Source organism: Aegilops tauschii, chromosome 7 (genome assembly GCF_002575655.3).
Source record: "Aegilops tauschii subsp. strangulata cultivar AL8/78 chromosome 7, Aet v6.0, whole genome shotgun sequence".
Classification (NCBI taxonomy): domain Eukaryota; kingdom Viridiplantae; phylum Streptophyta; class Magnoliopsida; order Poales; family Poaceae; genus Aegilops; species Aegilops tauschii.
In genome coordinates, this window is record NC_053041.3 from 70,116,475 (window position 1) to 70,127,957 (window position 11,483).

At 42.9% G+C, this 11,483-nt stretch overlaps 1 pseudogene; it reads right to left on the bottom strand.

The window, feature by feature from the left end:
- Window positions 1-5,721: 5,721 nt before the first annotated feature.
- LOC109746896 (probable ribosome-binding factor A, chloroplastic) lies at window positions 5,722-7,352 on the bottom strand (annotated as a pseudogene).
- Between the last annotated feature and the right edge of the window lie 4,131 nt (window positions 7,353-11,483).

Consider the following 11,483-nt stretch of genomic DNA (forward strand, 5'->3'; position numbering starts at 1 on the left):
ATCTTCGTGTTCGGTGGCTTCGTACTGCGGGCCAAGTCGCTTGGCCATCTAGAGCAGATCGATAGCTATGCCCCTGGCCATCAGGTCAGATTTGGAAGCTTGAAATATGTCGCGGACATCCGCGGAGACTTGATCTTCGACGGATTCGAGACCGTGGCAGTAGCCGCTCCCTATCACCACGATGAACATGACTTAAATCTGTCATCGAACCGCATGTCGGTGTCAAAACCGGCGGATCTCGGGTAGGGGGTCCCGAACTGTGCGCCTAAGGTCGATGGTACCAGGAGACAGGGGACACAATGTTAACCCAGGTTCGGGCCCTCTATATGGAGGTAATACCCTACTTCCTGCTTGATTGATATTGACGAATACGAGTAATACAAGAGTTGGTCTACCACGAGATCGTAATAGCTAAAACACTAGAAGTCTAGCCAGTATGACTATATATCCATTTCCGGACTAAGCCCTCCGGTTTATATCGACACCGGAGGGGACTAGGGTTGTACAAAGTCGGTTAATGATACGTCTCCAACGTATCTATAATTTTTTATTTTTCCATGCTATTATATTACCCGTTTTGGATGTTTATGGGCTTTACTTTACATTTTTATATCATTTTTGGGACTAACCTACTGACCGGAGGCCCAGCCCGAATTGCTGTTTTTTGCCTATTTTAGTGTTTCGAAGGAAAGGAATATCAAACGGAGCAACATGGAATGAAACCTTCGGGAGCGATATTTTTGGAACAAACGTGATCCTGGGGACTTGGAGTGGACGTCAAGCAACAGAGGAGGCGGCCACGAGGGTGCCCGACGCGCCCCTTGGAGGTGGGCGCGTCCCCCACCCTCGTGGGCCCCTCGAGCATCCACCGACCTACTTCTTCCTCCTATATATACCCACGTACCCTGAAACCATCGAGGAGCACCACGAAAAACTATTTCCACCGCCGTAACCTTTTGTATCCGCGAGATCCCATCTTGGAGCCATCGCCGGCGCTCCGCCGGATGGGGAATCGACCACGGAGGGCCTCTACATCATCTCCAAGGCCCTTCCGATGAGTTGTGAGTAGTTTACCACGGACCTTTTGGTCCATAGTTATTATCTAGATGGCTTCTTCTCTCTCTTTGAATCTCAATACAAAGTTCTCCTCGATCTTCTTGGAGATCTATTCGATGTAACTCTCTTTGCGGTGTGTTTGTCGAGATCTGATGAATTGTGGGTTTATGATCAAGTTTATCTATGTGAAATATTTGAATCTCCTCTGAATTCTTTCATGTGTGATTAAGTTATCTTTGCAAGTCTGTTCGAATTATTAGTTTGGTTTGGCTTACTAGATTGATCTTTCTTGCAATGGGAGAAGTGCTTAGCTTTGGGTTCAATCTTGCGGTGTCCTTTCCCAGTGACAGCAGGGGCAGCAAGGCACATATTGTATTGTTGCCATCGAGGATATAAAGATGGGGTTTATATCATATTGCATGAGTTTATCCCTCTACATCATGTCATCTTTCTTATTGCGTTACTCTGTTCTTTATGAACTTAATACTCTAGATGCATGCTGGATAGCGGTCGATGTGTGGAGTAATAGTAGTAGATGCAGGAAGGAGTCGGTCTACTTGTCTCGGACGTGATGCCTATATACATGATCATGCCTAGATAATCTCATAATTATTCGCTTTTCTATCAATTGCTCGACAGTAATTTGTTCACCCACCGTAATACCTATGCTATCTTGAGAGAAGCCACTAGTGAAACCTTTGGCCCCCGGGTCTATCTTTTATCTTATAAGTTTTCCATCTACTATTATTTGCATCTTTACTTTTCCAATCTATATCATAAAAATACCAAAAATATTTATCTTATCATATTATCTCTATCAGATCTCACTTTCGCAAGTGGCCATGAAGGGATTGACAACCCCTTTATTGCGTTGGTTGCGAGGTTCTTGTTTGTTTGTGTAGGTGCGTGGGACTTTTGAGGAGCCTCCTACTGGATTGATACCTTGGTTCTCAAAAACTGCTGGAAATACTTACGCTACTTTGCTTCATCACCCTTTCCTCTTCAACGAAAACCAACGCAAGCTCAAGACGTAGCAAGAAGGATTTCTGGCGCCGTTGCCGGGGAGGTCTTCCCTCAAGTCAAGACATACCAAGTACCCATCACAAACTTATCTCCCTCGCATTAGATTATTTGCCATTTGCCTCTCGTTTTCCTCTCGCCCACTTCACCCTTGCCGTTTTATTCGCCCTCTCTTTCCCAATCTCCTCTCTTTTTCACTTGTCTTTTGTTTGCTCGTCGTTATGGCTAGTCCCTTATCCGCTCCTATGTCTCACGAGTTTGAAGTTCTTGTTGGATATATGCCCTAGAGGCAATCATGTGTGATGATATTTCCTATGTGTTTATGAATAAAGATAGTCCTTGGACATTATCAATGATGTGTATCAGCAAATACGTTACTTGCTTGTGGGACTATGCATTGTATGATGACTGTCCTAAAAGGTCCCTAGTCGAAAGGGTTGTGTGGACGCGCAGCCGACTAGACTAGCATATGACACGGTCGATGGCTTGGTCTCACTAGCCATGGAGCATTGGATGCTAACCGGTTAATATGGACTTGGAAAGGTCTGGTCGGATTCGACGTAGTCAGATCCGAGTCGAGATAAGGTCCGAGTCGGACAGACCCAACAATGAGACGCAGTGATATGTCATCTATGAGTCTCTAGTACAACATACGTTCTATGTCCTATGACCTGAGCTGACGCATGTACTCGAGATGGTGATAGACTTGCTGTGGGCCGAGCAAACGCTACTCCGTGACTGGGTAGTTACAAAGGTAGGTTTCGGGTTTGTCCAGTCCCATGCTGCGAGACATGGTCGAGCAAGATGGGATTTGCCCCTCCGATCAGGAGAGATATACTCTAGGCCCCTCGTGTGATCCGACCAAGAGAAGCATGGCCATGCGACAAGGATTATGAGATAATCCAGATTGTGGTCGGCATCACTCACTACAAGAAATATGTCAACTTGTGACCACCACTATTGGTCACTGAAAGGTCATTGTTTTTCATTTGCGACCTTTTTGTGACCAAAAATAGATGGTCAAAAGTTGGCAGTCGTAAACTGAAATTAACGACCTTCTTCGGGATAAGGTCGTAGACGTTTACGACCAAAACAAAAGGTTGTGGAACCCATGACCTTTTGTTTTGGTCACTGGCTGTCTGCCCAGGCCAGGTCGGATCCGACGTGGCAATCTGACGTGGCAAAATTGCGACCAATTGAAAAGGTCAAAAATTAGAATCGGCCCGGTCCAATTTGGTGTTTTAGATGGGCCGAGCCCAACAATTCAGCCTTTTTATTTTTTTCTATCAATTTTTTGTCGATTTCATGGGCCAAGCCCCACGTTGCAGCCTTTTTTATTGTTGGGCCATGGCCTTTTTGTCTAAACAATTTCATTTTCCTTTTTTATTAAATGGGTCCACTAGTCAGATGGGTCCCAGGGGTCCCATTGGTCATGTTCTGGTAAGTGGGTCCCAACTATCAGGCTCATATTCTTCATATTTCAACCAGTATTTAAATTGGCAAACCAAAAGCTCACATAATACTTCAAATAAGAGCAACCAAATCACGTAATACAATGGAAACAATAGTAACAAGCTCTATCCGTGCCAATACATATGATCATGTGTAATACAAGCTCTACAAGTGTAACGAGCTCTACAAGTTCTACAAGTGTGATACAGTACTGCTTTACAAGCTCTACAAGTGTAACGATCTCTACATGTGTGATGCAGTACTGCTTTACAAGAAAATGACAACATGACGGACTCGTCGGACGACCATAGTCAGATGAACAGCATGCCAGACTGGCTAGACAACCATAGTCAGGGCTGGGAACGAACAAAACGGCAATATGGCTTCCTCTGTCACCCTATTACATGAATGAGAAAAGAATTAGAAAAACTGGGGCAAATATATTATGAACAGACCATTCAAGAAAAGGACATTTATTTAGAATGATAACACAAAACTGGAGCAGCTTTTCGTTGTCGAGCTAGTGAAAATGAGATACTAGTTCATATAAGAAACATAGACACAATATGAATATGCATGGCACAGGTGCAGGTTGTGCAAAAAACTGCACTACAACACATTGCGCCTAAAACAAAATGCCAACAACAGGTTGTCAAATTTGAAGCACCAGCAGAATAGATCTAACAAACCAGACCATGATCATCATGCATCAGGATTTATGGTTCTAGAAAAACAGTAAAGAGATGGACATACACGCATCAAGCATACCAGCTACTACAATAAGAGTTCAAGATGCTCCAGGAACTTGAGGGAGTATGCACTTCGGCAGTCGTGCAGTAGCTAGGGACTGAGGAGGATGAGCTTGTTGTATCCATTGTACCTGGGTGATATTTAGGTGCACAATTAGCTAATATGTCAACATTTAGTTACCATGAACATAAAACAACGAATTTGGATAAACATTAGCAGTGTAGTACAGAATGTATCACTATAGCTTTGGGAAATAGTTAAGTCTTGTGGGTATCTAGTTTACTTGCATATGATCAACACTAACCAGTATGAGTTTGTTCAATAACTAAAAAGTACTCAGTAGCTGACAATGTACAATTTACACATATAAACCGAGGATTCAGCAAAGGCATGTTGATAAAACATCGAAAACAATGGTATTTGGTATACCGCCATGCATAAGCACTTCTTAACATTTATATTCATCATCACAACAACCTATAACCACCTATGCTCATTGTTGTAAATCTATGCATAGTTCAAAAAAATGACCTGATCTACTTCTGATCTACTTCAAATCTATGCAGACTTCAGATCTACTTCAAATTTTGATACACAACATAGAAGTAATTCACCACAGAGAACAATAAATGGGCATAGGGATCTAAGACTCAACGATGACAGCAAACTAAAATCTCGGCCCAGTAATTAATGCCGGAGCCAATCGGACAAGCAGAAATTGTGGCAAATAGGCCGAGATTGCCCCTAGAAAATTCAATTTTTTGCAGGTTTCCAGAATCCATGAAGAACCCATCAGTTCTGCGCCGGAGTGGGAGATGGCAGGCGGATCAAATAGTAGATTCGAGCAAGGATGTACTACCTGAAATAGGAAACGAGGAGGCCGATCTGACGAGTCCCACCCAAAAAGTGGAAGGAGCAGCGGCAGCAGCTGCAGAAAGACTCGACAGCCCAGACGCCGTCGTGGAACTGGTAGGTGAGGATAATGTGGTAGTGGTGGAAGCCGCCGTCGAGGCTGACGGCGCCTGCGGTGTCCTCGTCGTCCTCGAAGGCGATGAAGACGGACGGGTCGTGGTCGAAGCAGGTGCACTGCAGGCCACATCATCATATTTGAGCATTAACATTTCTGTATTACTACACAGCAACTACAGCACTAGGAGTACACAGCAACTAGTAACAGAACTAGAAGAAATGACCACATTGAGTGTACACCAATATCATCAGAAACATGAGTATAACAAGCATCTTGCTTTACTGGGATACAGTGACACAGCAGAATTACTAGGATAGAGTGACACAACAGCAATAAGATAACATATTATGTGCTACAGGCTGACATTTCCAAAGTGGCACGTTTGATATGCTAAGGAATTGTTGATCTAATCCAGGTTTTCTTTTACAAATTAGTTTTGCTGTAAATTCAGCTAGTGTTCAAGTTATAAACAATTTCTTTTTACTTGCCATCTTTGTTTCTTCTCCGTAACATTTAGTACCACACAGGTGTATATCCTGCTGTGCCTATGCATTGCAAGAGCCAAACCAATACTAAATATTATTGCAAACCTAACATACTTGAACAACTTGGTCAGGGCAAGAACAGACCAGATGAGCTCTGAAGTTGAACGAATGGTGACCGAGTTTTCAGAAGAAGTAGTGGGCTATTTTACATAAATTATGTCCACCTCATCTGGTTTATCTCCCTCCCAGTCACCATCTTCTTCTTCTGCTATATCTGAAACTTCCCCATCTTCTTCTTCAGCATTTCCTTCTCTTTGTTCCCTTTCCTCCTATAGTTTGTCCAATATAGTAAGAATCTGTAGAGGTGAACTGGTTAGACAAGGATCTCCTGGAGTCCTGGTACATATGAGAAAAATGTGAAAAATGCTCCCTGTAATGATTCTTTGTGGTAATAATACATATCCTACAACAGATTTAAATGTCCACTCTATAGGCACTGAGTTATGCAGAAAACTGAAGCATTTCCAGCTTTTAAGCTAGTTTCCAGCTCTACAGCAAGAAGTTCACATCTAATTAATATCGTCAAAACATATAAGTTATCCACATACATGTAAATGATGATTCCAATTTTCACCTAAACTGAACTGCAAATACACTACAAAATGTAACCAGAGAAGCAAACGGCTGTCACGTAGAGTGTGCAAATTGCAAGGGAGGATAAACAGGATCAGTTAAGATAAATATTCCATACTACGTTTTACAACGATCGCAGTAGGCAGTATCGAATGGTGATGCAAACTAGCTCAAAGAAATGTGGTGTCGATAACTCTGCTCTGCAGCAGCAAAGATGGCAGTAGTAGCAAATAGCAGACGGTGAATACTGAATAAGGTCTCACTATGAACTACTGAAAGATGAAAAATCGATGAAAGCTCGTGGTGATGGTGCAGCTAGACGAGTACTGTATGTTTTTGGCAACAGAGGAACAAACTTGCATTTTGTAACATGCTAATGCCAGACAAAAACAGAATCAAGCATACCCTGCTTCCTCGCTCCATGGACTCGTCTTTGATGAGGCATGAGGCGCAACTTCATCCGCTTGCCAATCTGGCTCTTGACGTACTTGGTCTTGTCCTTGAGCCCGGCCATGGCCACTTTCTTCCCCCTCTCGTCCACAAACACGGACACATACACCTTGCACACCTGCAGACATAGACCGGTGCAGAGACAAGGAGCTCAGCATCACCCCCACAACCAACCGTCCTAGATTGCAGCGCAGCCGCATCGTTTCGAGGGAGGGTCCGGGCGTGACCTGGAAGTCGTTGGGGAGCTCGACGTCGGCGATGGTGGTGAGGGAGGAGAGGTAGCGGTCGGCGCCGAGGGCGGCCTCGGGGAGGACGGCACGCTGTATGACGGGGTCGTGGGTCAGCATGTCTGCCAGCTCCCGTTGGATCTGCTTCGCCACCATCCACACCCGCCGCTCCTTGGCCATGCACCGCACCACGCGCAGCGACATGAACGATCACGACAACGGCCATAGCAGTTGCCACCCAGAGATGGGCGTCGCGGCGGTGAGGGCCCGCGGCGGCGATGGGGACACCAGCGGCAGGCACGGGAACATCCTCGCTGACTTCGCGGTGGTGGTGGATTTTGCGCCGCGGTGAGGCCGTCGACCGTCACTATGGGGAGTGGGAAGGGGATAGTGTTGAGAACCCAACAGTATCTCCCGGCTTGATTTAGAAGAATTTCCACTTGATAAGTTCAATTGGGGTGGTGAGGGAAGGGGATGGGCGAGAGGAGAAGGGCATGGGGGAGGCCATGAACGGCGGTGAGCTCCGCCAGAGGGAGGTGGCGGCGGCAATGGATCTGGAAGGGAGGAGGCAAGCTCTCCCTCTCTCTCTCTCTCCATCGGGCGAGACAGAGAGGAGACGGGGGATCTGGAAGGGGATCGATGGATGGATGTGGAAAGAAAGGAGGTGGGGGTGGATGCAAAATGACCATCTAGGGTTTCGGGGTTGGTGTGGAAGGGTCGAGAACCGCCATTGGATCTGCGAGCATTCGACGGTGTTTGATGCATGATCCGCGTGATACGTCCACGGACCAATCAGAATGCAATACGACTTTATGACCACCTAAATTGGTCGTAATTGACTAAAAATAATTTTTCGAGTGCTCAAAATGAGTTTTTTTGTGAAGGATCTACAATATATTTGTTGCAAAATTGGACCAAATAAATTTTCTAAAATATTAGGCCATATTTAATGCATAATTGACAAAATGGTTGGGTGTCCAAAGCTTTTATCCACCTCCCATGAAAAAGAGAAATTTCTGCCGATTCAGGTGGAAACGGGTCAAATTTGAACTGTAGCTACCTCGTAGTTTGCTCTTTATTTTTTTAAAAATCATTTTTAGGTACATAAGTATCTATTTAATCAGAGAAATATCAAAAGTTTTCCAAGATTCAACATCTAGCTATGAACGGTCATGCCCGCCGTTTCGATCGCATTTTGAAACGGGCATGAAAAATTCAAAGAAAATCAAAAAATTGGAAAACCTTCGCACTGTGTCATTATATGTAACCAAGTTACCAGAAAAAATATTAAACATGTAATACGGCAATTATTTTAAAAAAGTGTTCTCAGAAATGAGCTATCATGTGTGAAGATGCATGGCTTTCAACCCAAATGCTCAATCCACTAGTGCAGAACCGGCCTTTACCACCGGTTCGTAAGGACCTTTAGTGCCGGTTCTGCAACCGGCACTATGGAGTGGAGACTAAAGGCCCCCCCCTTTAGTACCGGTTTGGCACGAACCGACGCTAACGTTCCACCACGTGGCACGAGCCAGGCCCGGGTGCGTGTAGGACATTAGTACCCGTTGGTAACACCAACCGGTACTAAATGTTTGGGTGTGTTTTAGTTTTTATTTTTATTTTTCCTTTAGTTTTGTGTTTTGAATTTAATTTAGTGATTGTTTTACATTATAATGAGTTGTTAAATCATTAGGTGAAAGTACCGCAGATTAGTTTCGACTGGATGCATGTGGATCCTAGCTAAGTGATCAAGTATATGCCATATCCATATTACTTGATCACTTAGTGATCTAAGTAATATGGATATGGCATATACTTGATCACTTAGTGATCTAAGTAATATGGATATGGCATATACTTGATCACTTAGCTAGGATCCATCCAGTTGAAACTAATATGCGGTTTCTTTCCTAAATGATATAATAACTCATCATCATCATCATCATCATCATATTATAAGCGTTCATAACACCACAAAAGCAAATCACTCTTTGAGATTAAGTTCAGGACGAAGAACACGGACACGCATGAGAGGACAACAAGTACTAAGAGCATGATAACTAGCTAAATCACTCATGCTGCTCTCTCTCAGGTAAAATAGCATAGAACATGTATAGCTCCCCTGATTCATCATATTGGATCATGCAGATGAACCTGTCTCCTAATCGTGGGCTGCGCTTCTGATTGCTGCCCCCTAGTACTTCTCTGCGATTGTTAACAATTTTGCTCCAATCTTTCACTATTAAGCATTCATCGCTTTCAGAAATCCTGAATGCACTCATGTGCACTGTAGGATATCTTGGCCGTAAGCTAACAATCGTATAGTAATTAATATACTTAGCAATGAAAGTTTAGCTTGAAAAATAATGTATGCAAAATATGCACTAAGGACTAATAGTAAAAATCTTACCATCTTTCCTAAATACATGTGACCGTAGTTCAATACGATCACTATTGGTCGCACGTTTTGAGTACTAAGATTTTCAAATTCAGGAAAATGATTTCTCTTAACAGCATCAAGATCTTGAAGCCATGAAACATAATGACTTATCTCCTCGCAGTTTAGTTCAGCTCCGGGACAATAGTAGGTCCTGTGTACCAAGCGCCGGACATGTTTGCTTGAATGGAAATAAGCTGTCAATAGAAATTAGTTGTGAACTATTTTTGAATAAACAATATCAAAGACATAAATATGGTTGAGAAACTCACATAATGGTAGAACTAGAGAAGTCTGCACATCGACCCAGATGTCTCTATTACCTTCAATATCATCTTCCGGACGAATATCAAAGGTGATAATCATATCAGGCTCAAATGCATAAGCCTTGCATAGTGCTCGCCAAGTTTTGCATTCAAAATAGGTGTACGTGTCTGCATTGTATAATTTGACGTTGAAAGTATAACCAGCATGCTCGGTCTTCAGGTAAACTCTCTTTACCTCCATAGTTTCCATAGCACTGAAACCTATCTTATTCAAGACAAAAATTCTTGCATGGACGGGGATGCGCTAGTAGAATAGTGAAAATTTAAAATTATAAGTTGAAGCAAATGAAGCATATATAAGTCATGCTTAGTGACGAAAAAAGACTTGTCATTGTGACTTACTGTATCCACTTTGAATGTCTCATCCAGCTTGATGCTGAAGCGCCTATCATCAACAAGGAAATTACTGTCGCACAGCCCGCGCTGGTCTTCACAGAATTCGCACTTAATGAAATCTTTTTCGTCGTCAGACGACATTTCCTATGTTCATATAGGTGCAACATTAAACACTTACTAGTTCTATTAATTCAACTAATTCAACTACTTCTATTAGTTCAACTAGTTCTATTAATTCAACTAAGGATTTAATAAAAATAAATGTGTTCTATTAATTTTCTTACTAAAATAAAGTAGCTAGTTCCATATAGTACTATTTTAATTAGATCATCAAATCTCAGATATCTAAATTTTCTCACTAAAAATAAACTAGTTCTATTAATTCAACTAATTCAACTAAGAATTTACTAAAAATAAACTAGTTCTATTAATTTTCTTACTAAAATATATAAAGTAGCTATATATATAGTAATATTTTAATTAGATCATCAAATCTCATATACCTAAATATATTTACTAAAAATAAACTAGTTCTACTAATTCAACTAGTTCATCTAAGCATTTACTAAAAATAAACTAGTTATATTAATTCAACAAGTTTAAATAATCTCATATACCTAAATTTTCTTACTAAAAAAACTTGTTCTATTAATTTTACACTAAAAATAAACTAGTTATATTAATTCAACTAGTTCAAATCTCATATATATACCTAATTAATATCTAGCTAATTCATCTAAAATTGACATTAATATTTAACATCTTTTACATATAATTCATCTAACATTAACATTCTAACATTCTTATCTACGTAATTTATCTAACATTAATCTAAACAACAGAAAACGGAAAATAAGTAAAAACAATATGTGTGTGTGTCTGTGTGTGTGTGTACGAACGGGGGGCGGCGGCATACGGGCGGCGGCGCGAGACGGCGATGCGACGGGGACGGCGCGATGACGAGCGGCAGGCCGGGGGCGACGGCGCGATCGAGAAGGCGACGTGGGACGGGGCGGCGGTGACGGGTGGCGACGACGGTGACGGCGACGACGGGCGGTGAGGGCGACGGCGGTGATGGCGACGACGAACGGTGAGTGCGACGGCGGTGACGACGACGACGGGCGGCGGGGGCGGCGAGGGCGGCTTCGATGTCGCGCGAAGTAGTTGGAGAAGAAGTGGTGGTCGATGAAACTGAATTTTTCGTAAGTGCCATATATATGGGAGGGGCCTTTAGTACTGGTTGGAGCCACCAACCGGTACTAAAGGCCAATTTTCGCCAGGCCAAGGGGCGGGAAACTGCCCCTTTAGTACCGGTTCGTGGCTCCAACCGGTACTAAAGGC